The sequence below is a fragment of the Eurosta solidaginis genome, chromosome 1 (assembly GCF_040869045.1).
Source record: "Eurosta solidaginis isolate ZX-2024a chromosome 1, ASM4086904v1, whole genome shotgun sequence".
Lineage (NCBI taxonomy): Eukaryota > Metazoa > Arthropoda > Insecta > Diptera > Tephritidae > Eurosta > Eurosta solidaginis.
The window spans coordinates 328,276,434-328,295,994 of NC_090319.1; the positions used below are offsets into that span (position 1 = coordinate 328,276,434).

Below are 19,561 nucleotides of genomic sequence, written 5' to 3' on the forward strand. Positions count from 1 at the left end.
CAAGTGGGACTTTGATTGGGAAAATGAACGAGTGGTGAATGAACGTTAGATAGCAAAGATTTTATACTCAGCTGAGCAGAGCTCACAGAGTATATTAATTTTGTTGGCATAGCGGTACCCCGTAACGGCATAAACTAATAGAGATAGAAAAACTGAAAAATTGCGATAGTTCATTACCAAAGACGGATAAAGCGATGAAACTTGGTAGGTGGATTGACTTTATGATGCAGAATAGAAAATTAGTAAAATTTTGGACAATGGGCGTGGCACCGCCCACTTTTAAAAGTAGGTAATTTAAAAGTTTTGTAAGCTGTAATTCGGCAGCTGAGTATGTAATGTTCGGTTACAACCGAACTTAGCCTTTTTTACTTGTTTTGAATATGTTTTTTTTTCATTTCCATCTGCTATCACTGACAAGACGTGATTTAAAAGTATTTGACGCCAGAAGGCAGTGTCCAATCAGAATACCTATCATGAGCCTGTAGGCTCTTCTTTTGAGTGATCTCGTTAATCAAAGGTTGGAAGACCTGCACATGATCTATGTTCTTCGGCGCCAAGTCTACAGGTGTAATGTGAGTAATGACATACAACGCCGTTCGAGGGATTTTGCAGGGCTCCCGTTATGCTAAGCATTGATAGGTTACTTTTCCACTCTAATTTTTTGAGGTATATTCTTTTTTGAGTGGTCGCCCACCAAACAAGGAAGCCATAGTATAGGATGAGCTTTACATTCGCTGTAAATATCCATGAGAGACCAAATAAACCCCAATATTCTTATGCATGCATAAAGTGCCGTCGATGCATTCTTCACTCTCTCCCCCACAACTCATTGTCATGAATTATTCCTAGATATTATTTACAAGGTTTCTATTGCAGCGTCACACCTCCTGGCTTAAGCATAGGCAAATTCGGCAACTTATACTTCCTAGTAAATAATACCATATCTGCCTTTTTCGCGTTGGCGCTCAACCCGACATAAAATACTCAGGTGTGTATGTATATCCCGAAGCGCCGTATGCAGAGCTAGTTGTTGGAGAGCACTTTCTACTTCTGACAACTGCAACGTCATTTGCGTAAAACGTATGTTTGATGGGTCCCACATAGAACCACATAAGCAGTTGGTTGTGGATCAGCGCCCACTGTAGGGGTGAAAATACCACGCCCTGCAGCGTGCCACTATTCACGGATTTTCTGATCTCACACAAGCAACTGCGAAGTAATCTTCCTGCAATTAAGCATGCAGCCGATCCATCTGGTTAGGGCTGGATGTACATGTAGTTAAGACCTTCATTATCGCCATCAGAGATATTGTTGAATGTCCCGGCAATTTTTAAGAAGACTTTTAAGGAGTACTCTTTATGTTACGTGCCTCCCATCAGACTAGCTAGAAATAATTGTTGTTTTTGTATTGTCAACTTATTAGATCTCCTTTTAACTAACTTAAATTAATTAAACAAAAATTTTTTTTCAGGATTCTTCAGATACAGCCCAAGTCGAATGCATCTTTATAAGGTAAGCAAAAATAAAAATTAAATAATTTTGAGCTCTGATTATTTGTGCTTATATACTATCGCTATGCGATTATTTGACCACCCATACATAATTTTTATTAGTCGCAACTTAATTACTCAATCGCTTAATACTCATTTTTGATTAATCAAACAGAAAGTTTACGTATGTGGTGAGCGTTTTAATTAACAAAAAATTTAAAATAAATAAATTAGTCGCAATCTCAATTAATCTAAGTTTGAACAAAGCGATTAATATCATTTTTTGTAACCATTGATTGTTTAACTGATTCAATTAAATCAATTTGTAAAAACCGATTCTCATTTCAAAATTTAAAGCCGTCAACATATAAAAAGTTGCAGGCAGGTAAGCGATCATCATGGCTGACAGTCTGTCAAACATAATTAGGGTACTAGATGAAAATGGCGTTGGAAGAAAGGTACCGCAGAGAACACGATAATAGAAGTGCCGGCGGCCTAGGTTTGCTGGTAGAAAATGTAGAAAAACTTGTTTCAATTACAAATAAGTATTTCTTAGCGGAGTCGTCCCTCGGCAGTGTTTTGCAAAGAACTCAGATTGTATGCCTGCCATGAAAAGCTTCTATGTGAAAACTCATCTGACTTGCAGTTCGGAGTCGGCACAAAACATGTAGATCTCGTCCCTCCAATTTGTAGGGAAAATTAAAAAAGAGTACGGCGTTAATTGGAAGTGAAGCACGGCCTTCTTCGGGGGTAACTCGCGCCAAATACTTATTTTTTGAGTTTTTAAGCGGATATTACCCTTATTGCTTTAAATGTATGAAAATATTTATTTGAAGCAATTTTTAATTTATAATTTACTAGAAGACTCGGCAGACGTTGTCCTGCCCTAAATTTGGCCTATCTGCATACATTTTAATAAGCTTTGTAAGTCTGACTCTGCCCCCCCCCCCCCTCTTCACTTTTTCCTAATCCTTTTATTCACTCTTCCCTCCGTCTTTTTCGCTTCATCTATCTCCATCTTCGTCTCATTCTATCCCCTTCTCAATCTCCTTCCCTCTCTTCTCTTCTCTCAATTTCTTCTCATTCTTCTGCATCCCTTATTGCCTGTCCCAGAGGGTGGTATGTATTTTATTCCAGTCCCAGTCCCACTCCAAGTCTCAGTCCCAGTCCTAGTCCCAATCCCAGTCCCAGTCCGTCTCTAGATAATATATTACTCTGTACTAAAGCACTCATCAAGAGCTTTCATTTGATATCCATATTGTATAAACACTGTCTAGGCATTCACTGGCCCACGTTTTGGCCTATATCTCGAGACCCTAGTCACCCAGGGGTATGAAAATTACCCTCTACTAAAGCACTCATCAACAGCATTCATTTGTTATCCATATTCTATAAACACATTCTAGGGGAACTCGGGGCCACGTTTCGGCCTATATCTCGAGACCCTGTACGTCGATCGTAACCAAACCTATGTAGGAACCACCGCGTGAGGTTTACGCAACTTGTGTGAAAGTCTGGACAAAATCGATAGACGCATCTCTTCAAACACCGGTGACCAACTAACACACATTTTAGCCTTTCTTTTTATATATATAAATTTTTGAATTTTTTTTGAAAACGGTTTTGAGATGGGTTTGGATAATGATTCAATTACCAGATGTTTGTTCTGTAATAATGGCAGAGCTTTAACACTCCCAAAGTAAAAAATCAGGACGGGTTGCTTTTACGAAGTACGGAAAACGGGGAATAATTCAATCCCCTACAACGATAATTGTAGTAGAAAACTACTTTTAGTTGTATATTAGTACTGATACTAATTTTGTTAATGCCAAAAGGTTTTGGGAAAACTATTTATTTTTTACTAAATATTCTTGAGAAATATTAAAGTTATATTGGCTTTGATCACTCTTTGAGAATTTGTTTGAAGAACGCCGAACTGCATAATTTTATGGTAAAATACACTATCTCAAATTTTTTTTCAAAAACTCCCTACCAAAGCATAAATTCAATACATTTTCAAATAAGATAGGCCATTTATGAAAAACATTCTGCGATATGGCATTCTTCAATATATTTCTGTTAAATTCTGAAATGAGAAACTTTTGAAAAATATTTTGAGATAGGGCAACCGACATAGGATACTTCACACAGCAGGTGCAAAGAACTCGCAAAAAAAAAATTTATTAAAATGGCTGATTGCCTTAGAACTTCATGTTTCTTCCTTGACAGAAGAGTTAACATATTTGCTGGGTTGCTACACAGGAATTGTTTAGCTATTTATTCTGAAACTTCGAAAAGCTCTTGAAAGCAAGCGTTACGGATAAACCGTTAATTTGGAATACTCAGAACATGTTCCTTTGATACTACGTCATGAGGTCCGAGTGTGCCAAATATAAAAACCATTCCATAAATACTTAAATACAGACGAATGTACCGAACATACGGTATGAATAAGTTAATACACTCAATGAGTAAAACATTTCGTTATAGCATTTCTAATTTTATTTTCAAATGAATCGGTTATCTTGTCCAATTTTTACCGTTCAACCATGAATTTAAATTTCTATTTAGGTTTCGTATGTTCGCAGGTTTAGTTTTCATATAAATTTCCTTTGTTCAGCCCCACAAATAGATGCAGGTATATTTAATAGATTTGCCAAAGAATCGAAAAAAGTAATACTATGGGATTTTGCAGTTCAGGCCAATTGAAAATTGGTTGCCTTCTATTTCTACTACTAACATTTTTCTTACATTTGCGAAGAAACAACATAGTTAATTGATAAGAACTGATTTGGGAGCAGAATGGCTGCAATTTTAAAAATTTCATCAGCTGAGCAAACCTCGTGTGATTGAATCAAGGTTTTGTACAGTTTCTGTTATAAAATAACAGAAATTTTTTCTTCACATTAACAGAAATAAAAAAAGAAGATTTATATGGCGAAATTTTATAAAAATTACCACTGCTATTTGACAAATTGATCTTTCAAAGTTATTCAGCTCATATGCAATTCCAAAAAAAAGTCTATAAAATTACTCCAAGATGGATCTATCATAACCTAAACTTCTTACACGCTGTAGGCTACCGTGGAATTAAAGCCACAAGGAGGAAGAATTTTCTACGTAAATGAAGCTTTCATAAAGGTCGACCACTCAGCGTCTTGATAATGTCCGCATAGCAATTACTTATTACACAATTTTGTTGGTAGTGGTATTCGTAATACTCTCCGTTAATTATGCATTACACAAATAAGTATGTATCATACGAATTTGTGTATTTCCCCCCATCAGCATTAAAATCATTACGAAATTTGTGATTGGCTCAACTTCTTTTTGCACAATTATCAAATTTATATACAGCCCAATTCTAAACGAAAATTCCGTGCAAGTTTTCTCCCTTCTCCCATTCCTCGTATTCTAAATAAAAATTCATTGTGAGTTTTTTCACTTCTCCCTTTCCTCCTATTTTGAACAAGGTTCGAAAAAGCGGAAAACGGTTATGGGAAAAGTAGGTATTATAAATGTGAGGGAGAGGGAGATTTCTCTGCCATTTCATAGGAGTTTTTTCACTTGTTAAATTAAAGGGAATGCATCAAAATAGTTAAAGGAAATTGGTTATTTTAAGAAAGAACACTTACTTGTACAAATTTGTGCTAAAAGATGTATTTATATTCTACCACAATATTCTCACTTCTAATACAACAACAACTACAACCACAATATTCTTTATTTTAAGTTGAAAAGTATATCATAAGCAACGGAAGAGCTCTTGGTATACAAATTTGATGCAGCCATCCAGAAATTGCGCAAGGATTTTTTAATAAGGCTTAAATAGATTTTGGCATATGATGAAGGACGAATTCAACTCAACTTGGCCGCCAGAAAATTGCTTTGCTGAATGAAAGCAGGCAACTCCGGCAGATTTGTGTTACGCGGCCGTCTTCTTCTTATGTTCCGCTGTTGATGTTGCTGTGACACCAATTCATTACTCATTTCAGTTAATACCACATGAAATGCAATAAATACTGTGCAATGTTTATATTTTATTTCTTAATTTCCAACAAATTTGCAACAATAATTAAACTTTTCAATTTTTTAAACAAAATAAGAAATGTGCAACGAAATTTCAATTGACAAAACAGCTGACTTCGAAAATTCGAAATTCCTATTCCCCAATTATTGTTCTCCCTAGGAGAACAGAATTGGAGGAATTTTTCCGCGGGAATAAAAAAATCCGCGAGAACAAAATTCCGCGAGAATATTTAGAGTTGGTCTGATAATGTTATTACTTACTTGTATGTCTGTATTATATAGTATTTCATAGACATATTTTAATTTTTTTTTTGTATCCCCTGCGTACCCTCAAAATCAAATATTGCTATTCTCTTAACTTCTGCCTTCCCCAAATATTTTTTTCAGATATGCTTATCTGACCCTCATCTACATTGCATAAATTTCCAGAGTCATATTAATTTATGTATATATGCATATAGTAAAAAAGTATGTGTGTAAATATGTACATATGTTTGTGAATCATCCCACCCTCTATAGACATACTTCAGAAACATTGCTATCGGTAAGGAGAGCAATTTTTCGATTTTATACTATGTAAATATGATATTGTTTTCGCATTCATGGCAATGCTTTGGTTTAATTTCATATACGATATCAGGAAGAAGTTATTTTTTTCATTGTTTTGTTATGTTTTTCAGATATGAGTATGTCAGGCAGTCAGAAAATTGCATGATTGATAGAGCAAAAGGTTGCGACAAATTTTTTGCTCAATTGCAAACTTTGTTTGGAAATTTTCGCAAATATTCTTTGTTGTTACGTACATATATATATAATATTAAGTAGTATGATATTGACAATGTTTTTTCGTTGGTAAGGGTCATATGCTAGCTTCATATGGCCCTTAATTAGACGGAATCTATCAATATACACAACATACTTCTCGCAATCAATCATCTGCTTTCGTTCACGATAACTGCCACGTTTAACTCCCGAAACCTCTTAGAAAACAAATAAACATGGTGACTTTACCGTAATATTGGAAGGGTCAAGCATGTTGGTCCGCGGTAGTCGGGTTAATAGCAGAAACTCAGGTATGTAATTCATATCCGGCAAAGGATCGCCCTCTTTGTTAACTAATGCATCGTGTAGTGTTTTGTTATGAATGCAGGAGATTTCTAATTCAAAACTCATCTTCCGAAAAGCTTGTTGATGAAGATGTGAAATTCAGAAAAATGTCCTAGTAACGATCGCCAAGTGCAAATTTTGTAATTTTTCACTAATATTAGTAACAATAAAGTTTTAAAAGCAATATGAGCCCGTCTCGCTAATAAAATACATATAAATGACATTGATAACTATAATAGTGAACAGAGGAAGCATTGCTAGAAAAGCCAGTGTCACTAATCAAGTTCTGTTGAACAAACCTAAAAATATTCCGACAATTTGGATAAAAAACACCAATAATACAAACATATGTACCTAATTGGGTATAAAATGAATAGCTACGAAAAAGGTAAGACTTGGAGACAACTGATGAAGCATGCAGCGAGGAATTCATATGGCTGAGTGGATAGAAGCAACCGGCTTAACACCAATATGAAGTAATCTAATATCAATAACAACAAGTAAAGGTGTCTAAGTTCGGCTGTAACCGAACATTATATACTCAGCGTGAGCTTCAACTGCACATTTCATTTCAGATAAATTACTTTTCTACATAATACGTGGCACCGCCCGTTTAAAAAAAATGTCTCCCCATTTCCTTTTACAATAAACCTTGATAAGTGAAATATCATTGACTCAAAACTATTTTTTGCTAAGTTATAGCTTATTATTCTAGTATACGACCCTCTTAAACCTTTTAAACTTGTTTTATATCTAAGTTGCCGTGGTCTTTAACCGATCTCGTCCATTTTTCTAGAAATATTTTCTTCTATAGGGAAAATCTGTGTAACCAATTTTATTACGATCCGTTAATTTTTCTTCGAATTATGGCGCCCGAAACATAGAAAATTGCTTAGTCATAAAAGGGGCGGTTCCACGCCCATTTTTTTAAATTTGACGTTTTTCCTATTTATTGTTATAAATACACTTGTGAAATGAAATACCGTTGATATAAAGCTCTTTTTTGCAAAGATATAGCTTATCTTATTCATCCATCACCCTTTTAAAAATCTCTTATATAAAAGTGGGCGTGGTCCTTAACCGATTTCGTATATTATTCTTCAAAGCGTTCCATTTAGTAAAGGCAACCTCTCTGTCGAATTTTGTTACGATAGGTTTAACGATTTTTTAATTATGAATAATATTTGTAAAATTGATTTTATCACAAGTGGGCGGTGCCACGGCCATTTTAAAAAATGTTTCCAAATTTTTATCAAGAGTCTCAATATCAGTCTACATGTCAAATTTCAATATTCTAGGTGTATTATTTACTAAATAATCAGGTTTTTTGTGTTTTCCAAAATGTTATATATATAAAAAGTGGGCGTGGTTATCATCCGATTTCGCTCATTTTCGAAACCAATCTATTATGGGTCCATATAAGCTCGTGTACCACATTTCGTGAAGATATCTCAATATTTAATCCAGTTTTCGTGTTAACGGACAGACCGACGGACGGACAGACGGACGGACGAACATGGCTCATTCAATTTTTTTTTCAATCCTGTTGATTTTGATATATGGAAGTCTATATCTAACTCTATTCCTTTATACCTGTACAACCAACCGAAATCCAATCAAAGTTAATATACTCTGTGTGCAAAGCACGCTGAATATAAAAAAGCAATAGTAGCCTGCCTCGCTAGTTAAATACAAAAACAGGCATACGTGTCCATTTTACCTCAAAAGACGTGTACCGGTGCGTAAATAAGAAATTTGTATATTATTTCGTACAAAAAAGGCGACGTGCACGCAAACAAGTGAAGCTAATCCTCGTAGTTTGCAACTAGTAAGGCTCTAGGTAAGTTTTTTGCTTTATTTTCTTCTTCGCACTTATTAGCGATACTTTGATATATTTTGATATCAAGAACAAAAAAAATTGTGTAAAATTTTTTTAACAAAAACCAAAAAAAATTTTCTTTTTGCAACTTACTAGCGTTAAGTTAGCGGCAACATACTACTGAGTTAAATTTCTATCGCTAAAGCACAAGTCAGCTTTTACGAGAGTGATTCCATAACTTCACGAGAACTTGGCGAAATACACAACAAAAGCACTTAGAAAAGTACGACACATTTTTTTCACTCCGCATTAGAGGAAAAATAGCGACCTAGAATTTTTTTACTCCACCGCAAGTGCTTCGCCAACTTCACGTTCACGTATTCTTTAGAATATTTGCGGGAGTCGTTATCAGAAAACAATCTAACTAAACTGCAGCTTTTTATTCGATGTTTCATTGGTAGTCTTTCATAGCTTATTTCAGTCCACAATCCAATCTATCAAATGGCCGTGACTACTTCAGAACAAACTACGACTTAGCGAGCAAAGAGCGCTTCTAAAAAGTCTGCAAAGCTGTTTTGTTGCCATTTGATAGGACATAACAATATTAAAAGTGCCAGATGAAAGCACTGCGAGGGGACAGAATCAGCACGAGTATAGTCTTTTAATAAACTATTTCTGCGCTAGTTCGAAACTAATGCGATTCGCTGCAGGGAACTTTTTTCAGTGCTTTCTTTGTCAACACAGCTGCGGTTGTTTTCGATGGCTTTTTTGTTAATTTTTACTCGCATTTACGGTTTTGTCCTTACAATAACAACCAATCTTTGCACAAGTGACACAATGATTTTCTAATAATTTACCAAATTGCCTACTGTCGGCTTACCATTAAGTATATGGGCTGATTAAACTGTAAGGGACAGAGTACTTGTTCATGCATACGTATGTATGTATGTGTGTGCGGTTTTACGGACAGGAATTTCATGGACGACACAAACATTAATCTCACAAGCAGAGTGTGGGTTTAAGCACACAAAAAAAGTATATATGTATATGTTTTGGCTCTTCTGTGACTTACTGCCAGGTCCGCACAATTGAGGCTCCCGGGCGGTGTTGTCACCTTTCGATAAAGGAATCCAAGAGAATTTCAAAACTATTTTCTTTAGTATTAGCACTTGGTGCACGTGAAAGGGTAGGAGGAAGTAATGGCGGAAACATATAATTCATATAATGTGCCAAAATGAAAATGTTGGGAAATCGAATTTCAAATTTTATTGCTACGTCCGAATACGCTATAAGAATTGGCCCAACTGGTCATGGTATGGCCTTAACTTCAAAACCCCCAAAAAAATTCCTGCAGGCCAATTCCGTTGGCGGATTCGGGTTCAGAGCATCACAATACTTGGGAAAAAATCCGTGGCTGTGACTCATAGAAAGTATGTAAATGAAAAAAGTTACACATTGAATTAAATTTCATATACTCTAATGTGTTTTATCTAAGATATTATTGCAAACTTAGAACTAGTTATCATTTTCGGAGTCAGAATCTTCTGAAATGTTGGGTTCGGGTAAAGCGTCACGAACCTCACTGTTGCCATTTAGCTTTTTATAAAAATAATGATATTCTTTTAGTATAACCAGTTTTTCGCATATTTTTCTCAAGCCTTTTAGTTTTGCCTCGGCGATAGGCAACTGCTTCGAATAAACCGGTTTGCCTTCCATTTAACAACGACGAACTTTTTTTCGAATAGCGTTGTTATAGCACAGTAATTATCAGCAAAGTAGTGCCAAACACCATTTTTATACCTTTCATGAACACGAAATAGTATATCAACTTTGGTCCGATGTTTGTAACGTTGAGAAATATAGAAGATAGACTACCATTAAGTATACCGAATTGATCAGGGCGACGAACTGAGTTGATATAGCCATGTCCGTCTGTCCGTCCGTCCGCCCGTCTGTCCTTCTGTCTGTTTGAACGCAAACTAGTCCCTCAAATTTTGAGATATATCAATGAAATTTGGCACAAGGATGTATTTTTGTATTATATTAGACATTTGTCGGATCCGGTAGGATCGGACCACTATAACATATATCTCCCATACAATCGATCGTTCAGATAAGACGATTTTGGTCATTCCTGCCGCAATTTAAAAAGAATAAACGTGAAACTCGGTGATATATATTCTAATATATCATAGAAGATATCCTGAAAAAATCATTTCGATCGGAGCTATATATAATATATATCCCATACAACCGATCGCTCAGATAGAAAGATTTTTGGCTATTTCTTCCTTAGATTCCAATATAAAAACGTAAAACTTGGTGATATATATTCTAATATATCATAGAAGATTTCCTGTAAAAATCATTTCGATCGGAGCTATATATAATATATATCCCATACAACGTTCAGATAAGGGGGTTCTTTGCCATTTTTTATTTTATATTTATCTTAAAAATCGTTAAGATATGCACATCTATTATATATTTCTTATCTTATACATCCGATTATTTGGAGATTACAAACGGGATAAAATTATTGTTCAGCCCCATTTATGAAAGGTATGAAGTCTTCGGCACAGCCGAAGACAGTCCCGTTCTTACTTGTTTTAATTATTATAGAAATAATTAAATATTTAAAATAATTAAAATTATTAGTAAATATCAGTACGAATGTGTGCTATTCTTACTGTTTTTCAAAAATTGTTGAGCCATATCAACGTATATGTCGTACAAACAGGAACAGCATTCCTTTCTTGCCAGCCAGAAACATGAATGTACCACATTAATTTTTCTGGCCCAACTTTATGTGATTGAATTATACATTCATGAAAACCGCATTGCAAATTATTGGGGTTACCATGTAAGGTAGGAAGCTGTAGATCTAAGAAGAACCTAAAAAATCAAAAGGGTAATCCAACGAAGCTTCTAACACAAAATCGGAAAATTTGCACATTCACGCTTCTGGCTAGCGCGCGTCGGTATAGAAAGATGTTTACCACCTCAGCAATTTCTGCATATCAGGATGAGTCAGATTTGAGTCATCCAAGATTTGTCGTATAAGCGTAACCCTCTTTAGTTCATCACGCCTACGAAAGTCTGGTAGCAAAACCGGCATAGTCATGTAATAAAACAATTCCTTACCTTAAATTAATGTTGAATCACTTCGCAAATTATCAGCAAAAGCTTTTTCAAATTTTCGCGCTATGTTCCGAACGCTTTTCGTATTGTTGTTCTACGCTTGAATTATATATGCAAATATATATAAAGTTATGTTTACAGCTTATATACATACATATTGAAAAACATTGCTTGCCTAAAAAATATTTTTTTTCATTACCGTTGCCATCCAATTTTCAACCAGCAGGTTAGCTCTTCATAAACATAATTGGCTTTTGACCTGCATTTTTTGTACACAATTCATATGCCAATAACTAAATATTGAACTTTGGCTCACTTTAGTAAAATAGCGGCGGCGGTTGGTCAACGACTTGGGTTCATGGCAAATGCGCACAGCATGAATTGTGACAAACTAAAATGGGTCGTTTGAAAAATATACGTACATTTAAATTTCAATATTTTTCTACTTATTTTATTAGAGAACACGGCTCATTGCGTTATACATTTTTTCTTTGTTATTTGTAATAGGGAAAGCTTATTAGGCCATATTTCTGAAATTCGCTTCTTCAGCTAGCTATTGCTGAGCTTTGAACTCGAGTACACCTGCATTCATCTGATGTTAAGATAGATAGATATTTAGGTATATCCACCCACCCAGCTGAATACAGCGCTGCTTTTTTACAATTTTTGTCTGTTTTTCTAACAGAAATTTTAGATTTTCTTTTAAGTTTTAGATCTTTTAAAAGTTGAAAAACTTCGAAATTTTCATAAAATTTTATGAAAGTTTCGAACTTTTTAGTCGGCGTTTTCGGAGTTTTTTTGAACCGTTTTTGAAAAAATTCGAAACAATTTCACAACAAATTTTAACTCTTTATTTGGAAATCTCTGAATTTTTGGAGTATTCAGTTTTATAGCCCAAAACATTGTAGTCTAACAAAATCAAATTTATAGGTGTTTCAAAATTCTCATTGATTTTTGAAAATTGTTTTCGAAAATTTCGAACTTTTTAGTCAGCGTTTTCCGAGTTTTTTAAAGCGTTTTTGAAAAAATTCGAAAAAATGTAACAAAAAATTTGACATTTTTATTTGGAAATCTCTGAATTTTTGGAGTATGCAGTTTTATAGCCCAAAACAGTGTAGTCTAACAAAATCCAATTTAAAGGTGTCTCAAAATTCGCGTTGATTTTTGAAAATTTTTTCGCAAGGGTGTTTCAGATTTTCTTTTATATAAAAAAAGCTGTGCGCCCTTCGTATGGAAGAAAATGTAGAGCAGTCTCCAAAAATAAATTGCCAAAAATCAATGCGAATTTTGACAGACCTATAACCCGTACTTTATTGGACTAAAATCTATTGGACAACAAAACTGAATACTCAAAAAAATTCGTAAAATTTTTATATAAAAAAGTTTGAAATCTTTATAAAATTTTCAAATCTTTACGAAAACGTTTTAAAGTTCAATTTTCGAAATTTCAGTTATAAAATTCGCGGAAGTTTTTCTCAAAACACTTTGCGCAAAGCGAGGAGTGCTGTAAATAACATAGATATCTGTTGAGGATCTATAAACGTGAAATCAGGTCAAAGAGAGAATTATCTATCGAAACGGCAAGACTGAAGGAAGTCCTATCTAAGGGAGATACAGTACAGGGACTGATAAAAAGGGACGACGGGAAATGGACATACAGTAGAGAAAAGTCCCTTGAGGTGCTACTTAGCACACACTTGCCATCCGGAGATGACGTGGAAGAATTGTGTAACAACGTCCACAGTTCAGATAAGGAGCGAGCAGTACCAGGATTAGTGACACATACAAGCATTTAATAGGCGATGAAAAATGTTTCCAAGTTCAAATCGCAGGGTCCAGATGAGGTATTTCCTACTATGTTGCATATAGCAAGTAAAAGGATTGTAAAATGACTTAGAATAATCTTTGAGGGTTGCATAAAACTGAACCACGTCCCGCAATCTTGGAGAGCGGCTCGGTATTCTTCATGCCGAAAGCAGGAAAAGCTAGTCATCTGCACCCGAAAGACAACAGGCCTATTACTTTGACATCTTTTCTGCTCAAATCCCTTGAGATATTAATAGATATATATATGAAATCGAATATGAATGAAGCTATACTCTCTTCAGCACAATATGCTTACACCAAAGGTAAGTAAGTTGATACTGGATTGCATAGCGTCTTCATGAAGATGGAGAGAGCACCGGAACGGAACACCGGGGATATGCTCTCGGTATTTTTATGACATTGCCGAGGCTTCCAACAATTTCATGAAACGAGAAATTATCGACAGTTTAAACTTTACTTTGGATGCTACTACGTATACCAAACAAAATTTGAGAGGGTGTGGTGATCATCAATGATTAGCGTAACGGGAGCAGTGAAAACTACCACCACAGCATCACTGCTGGCCTAATAGTTAATAAATTGCAAAGAGGCTTAAGGTCTCGGTGCTGCTGGGATGAATGCCGTATGGCCATAGCATTGTAGCGCCACTTAACATAGGACGAACGGAGTACATGGCCCCGCGCTGAGCTTCGGAACAGATCTTGGTGCCACAATAGAGCCGGAGGGTTGGCGCAAGGGTGCCGAATTGAGGGACCGCACTATACACGTAGTATAGTATACAGTTTAAACGGTTCCAAGTTAACGGAAGTGGTCAGTTTTACTGTTTACTGTATCGATCCAGAAATAAGCAGATTCTAAAGGCTGCCAGATCACTGTAATGTCTTTCAGGCGGAGGAGGATTGCTTAACTGTAGTCGATTCAGTATATATATATATATATATATACTAGAAGACCCGGCAGACGTTGCTCTGCTCTAAATTTGGCCTATCTGCGTACATTTTAATAAGCTTTTTCCGTCTGACTCCATTTACACGGAAGTATATCCGCACCACCTGAAAATATGAGTGCCGGTGCGTATACGTAACATATTATTATTACGTATAAACATATTAAAAAAATTGCAATAAAATAATATTGCGACTATAAACTGAGATATAACCTATCCTATATTCCAAGTTAGACCAAACTACACACAGGGTGCAAAACAAATTCCAAATCGGTTTAGTAGTTTAGGAGTCCATCGCGGTTAAACATAGTGACACGTGATTTTTTTATATAAAGATATATAGATATAAACAGTCAGGCGGAGATCAAGGCAATAATCTCAAACAATACTTCATCACAAAGTGCTCTGGAATCCAAAAAAGCATTACATATATCCATACTGGATTCTCGTTGATAAAAGGATAGCAGATAACGAGGAGGGCAATGAGTTTCCAAAGCAGGGTTCAGCAATCGATGAGTCGACGGTAGACGTCCCAATCGGTTTAGGAGAAATCAAAAGGAGGCTGGTGTTGCTTATGATCCATCAAGTAGGAAAGGTAGGGACAGAAGCACGAGGCTGCAAAACTGCTAAGATCTTGTGCAAACCCCCATGACGCTGGACTCATAAAGTTGCTCATATCTCTTAAGAGACAAAACTTGAGGCTCACTTTGGGCATAATAACAGGGCACTGCGTTTCGGCATCACAAGCTATAAGTAAGTTAGTCCATGTCTGTAACATTAGATGTATAAAGAGCGAGCTGCAGGAGGAAACGGTTGAGCATGTTCTGTGTTCATGTTCAGCGCTCGCGAGGTCAAGCCACCAGCTACGTGAGAATGTAGAGTTGCCACATCTCCAGGCAGCCATCAAGATAGGTTCTAGAAAACTTCTAATATTTGCCAAGAGGACAGAATTATTTTATAACATAGAAGTTTCTTTGTTTGGTCGTGAAATAAATTCTGGTAACACTATGGGAGGTCTTTACTGAACGCACAGTTCAACCTTACTTAACCTAACCTATATTTAATTTCAGTTTATTTTTTACTTATTTAATATTCGGGCGTCAATCGATAAGTTTTGGAGACTAAGGCATTATATTTATTTTTCGTCCTTGCTGTTCAATTTATTTCTTAATTGCCACAAAATTTGTGCAAATTTAAATATTTGTTTAGCAAATTTTCGCTTTTTCGGTTTATAACAATTTGTTTTTATTCTGCTAGCTTTTTTATTGGTGAAGTGACCATAAAAATTTGTTTGCCTAAAAATTTCTGAAAATTGTCAACAATGCAAACTTTTGGTACAAACTTTTACACGCACAAATTTATATACGCACAAACACACGAATAAAAGCATTGCATATATATTTGTGAAATATGTATGGTTGTATGTATGTATGCAAAAAGTAATAATGGAAAATTGTTAGGATTTGTTTGCATTTACTTTTGTGATCATCTGTCAATTGTCGCCTGCTTTCCGTTTTTCTCGTCGCTCCGTTGTTAGACCACCCCCCGCTTTCCTACTGGCCGTGCGCCGTTCGCCTACGCTGCTCTAACAAATCACATTCAAATTAAGCTTTGCCAAATTTTCACAAAACTTTCACACGCTTTCCTCCTGCATTTGCACTTACCACACACATCCCGCTTTCCACACGCCTTGCTAGCGCCATCTATAGCTCAAACAACGCTTGCAAATGCTGTGCTTGTGTAATTGTTTTGTCGGTTTCCTGCTCGTCGTCGGCTATCGAATGCAAAAGTTTTACAAGTCGCTTTGTTGATTTGATGTCAACAAATATAGCAAAGTGTTAGTGGATATATCAAATTAGATTTGTACGTTTTATTTGTGCATAGTTTTAGAAGTTTAAAATTGTCGCTTGCTACTGTCAATTCCACTTTATGTATCATCTCTGTCTCATTTCCTACTCTCATTGCCCTCCGTCCGGGCGCATAATCACGTACCATAGCAATTTTCCTGACAAATGTTTTGCTATTATTTTGTTTAATTGCGTTTCATAAAGTTGGACGGTTTGTTCTTGTTTTTTGAATATTTCAAATCTCAAAAATTAGTGGACTAATTTTATAAGGTTTAATTACGATAATTAGCGCTGTTTACATTTTGAAAATGATATGTGTTGGGCTGAGGTAAGCAAACAATATACTAAATCGAAGTAGGCTGGCAATATTTCTAGAAGCAGTGAAGGTTTAATGCCTGTGCTGGACTTGGTACATACAGCAGCGAACACGAAAACAACAGTGGTTAATTAACTCTGACATAACTTCGATAACTATTCAAACTTATCCCAGGCAGAGGCACTTACATGGGCCCCGTATCGTTGTCGATACGAAGAAATTTTAAATATGCACCAAGAAACCTCTTAACCAACTCCCTGCGATCAAAACGCTTTAAATCTTTCTCACTTACTTAGTTAATTGGCGCTTAACAGTTTAAACGATTATGGCCATTTAACAAGGCGCGTCAGTCGCTTCTTAACTGGGCTAACTGCCGCCTATTGGTCACACCAACCGAATTCAACTCGATGTCCACCTGGTCCTTCCAGCAGAGGACGACGTCCTCCCCCTTCCTTTGTTCCGTATGCGGGTTGCAATAAAATGCCTGCTTTGCAATAGTTTCATCTTCCATTGGCATAACATGACCAGCGTGCCCTCGTAGAGCATCTTCTTCCCTCGTAGAGCATGTGCGACCCAAGTTTCTCATAGATCTAGGGGTTTGAGGGCGGTATGGCTTTGAAGTTTTGGTCATACTAAATTGTACCCGGAGCTGGTGCCTTAATGATGCTTGTTACCGGAATGTACCGGATCTGCATCCGTCAAAGAACCATTTACACCGATAACACTCTCCAAGGCTTTCGGGGAGTGTCCTTATCGCTACAACAACACCAAAAACATAACCATAAAGCTTTTCCTTTATCAGTGCCTTGTGATTCTAGACGTTGTGTAGCGCAGGGTTCCAAGGGATTATGTAACGCAATGTTTAGCTCCTTCAACCAATTATAAGCCTCACCAACATATGGCGTGTCTCTTTATTTAGCAAATGAGGCTCTGATGATTACAAGTTCCTCATGGAAGGAGGTGGTTCAATGACCTAGAAATTTCAACGTGGCCATACAAAGTTGTTGCCGACATGTCTTGGGCTCGTAACTTAAAGGAGCTATTTTGCGAAAAGTACCGGATCGATATCCGGCAAAGGAGAATACAAAATCGTTACCGAAATATTTTGGCTAGTACATTAAAGCAGCTATTTTCCGAAAACTACCAACCAATATCGATAAAACACTCGAAAATTGTTGGGTTGTTTCCGTAACCATAGTTGTATCCATTACGGTTACCTTAAGCAAAGCCGTAGCACCTAACGTAGCCCTCAACGGAACCCTCGTCCGCAATTTAAATTTGGGATAACGTCGAATCAAACCTTGTTGGAAACAGATTCGTATTAATCAGTTCAATCAGAAAATCAAAATCTGATTTGAAGAATGTAATAAATTTACTAATGTTTGCAACTATCTTCAATGTAAACCATTGCAACAGATATTTGATTACAAATAAGTGAAAGTAGAAGAGGTCAGTGAAAAACACAAAACTAACTGCAAGCACAGCTGTGCAAATAGTTACGTTATTGAAAACTCAAAATGGAATTGTTTCACGAGAATCATTAAAAACGAACTTTATTACTATAAAAGCTTTAAAATGTTACGCAAAACTTATTGAACTTGTGTGCAAGCAATATACACAGTTAGTTAACAGCGCTTGAATGCCACTTCAACATGTTGCAGGAAACAAACATTTTAGTCTGTGAGTGTGTGTGTGTGTGTGTAAGAAAGGATAAAGTATACTTTTTTCCACATTAATTACGACACTTTAAGAACTTTAAGACCAATCAAGTGCACGTTGCAACAAGAAACACGTACACATGAAAATAGCGAAAAAAGGCAAAAGGAAATATAAAGAACATTGTATGCATTTTTTTGCGATTCAGTGCATGCTTGTAAGTGTGTAGGTTTTTATTTATGTTTTCCGACTTGAAAGCAAGCGCAATATGGCGAGGTGTAAGCACGCGAAGGTAATACGAATGACTGATTGCACAAGTGCACGACAAACACTGGAAATAATGTGGAGGGGCAAAAAATGCATAAAAAAGTAAAGAGCAGGAGAGAATGGTTTTCATAAAAAAAGTATTAAATTAAAAAATTTATTAAACTTTTAAGTTATACATATATTTAGTTAATAGTAGGGTATGCGACTAATCAATTAATCAAATATGATGATTATTCATGAATTGGCCTGTCATTTAATCAGAGAATAATTGCCAACGACTAAACCAAATATTTAATTGCATGATTAATCCTATTTTATTTTAATGTGTAAACATTTTTTTTAGAAGTATCACAAATTATTTCAAATTGCAGTATTTACATTCTGATTAATCAGTTATAATTAATTATAAGTATGATTATTTGTATTTTCTTAACAAACAAGGTGATATAAGTTCCTGATATTTAAGAATTTTGTATTTATTCTGGGTCGAATAACTCGAACTCTTATGAATGAATTATTGTTTATCAAAATTAGTCAGATTGTAAGACTTTATTTATGTAGCCAGCAACTACTCAGGATATAATAATTGTCCTTAAGAAATAACCATGATTAACTCTAAATGTGATTATTAACTTTCCAGCGATTAATTGTTCATACAAAAGACGCGAAAAAATCTTTTCAGTTTGAAACGCTTTTTTGTTGGTAGTAATCACTTAGGACTGCTTTGAGTGGTGATTATTTAAATTTGTTCAACGATTATTTAAGCATTTAAAATAATATTTGTTTGACGTAGCCAGCAATTGCTCAAGATCTGATAATTCTGCTTAATATATAATCAGGATTAATTGGACAAAAGATTATTTACATTTTTGTACGGTTAATCGAGCATTCAAATGAAAAGAAAAAAGTGCCATAGATTTAGATATTTTTTATATAATAAACAATTGCTCAGGATCTGATTATTCTGTTTAATAAATATTGATGATTATTTTAAAAGAGATTATTAAATTTTTTAACGATTTATTGGGCGTCCGGGAAATGTGAAAAAAAGATCTTCATATGTAAATACTTGTTCTTTTATTTGTAGCCTGCATTTATAATCACAAATAATTATAA

At 35.5% G+C, this 19,561-nt stretch overlaps 1 protein-coding gene across 1 annotated transcript in view; it reads left to right on the top strand.

Moving 5' to 3' along the window:
* Positions 1-1,469: 1,469 nt before the first annotated feature.
* 2mit overlaps positions 1,470-19,561 on the top strand; it is an 82,176-nt gene continuing 64,084 nt past the window's right edge. The window contains exon 1 of the mRNA XM_067762088.1: positions 1,470-1,512. The gene's annotated coding sequence lies outside the window, so the exon portion shown is untranslated. The remainder of the gene's footprint in view (positions 1,513-19,561) is intronic.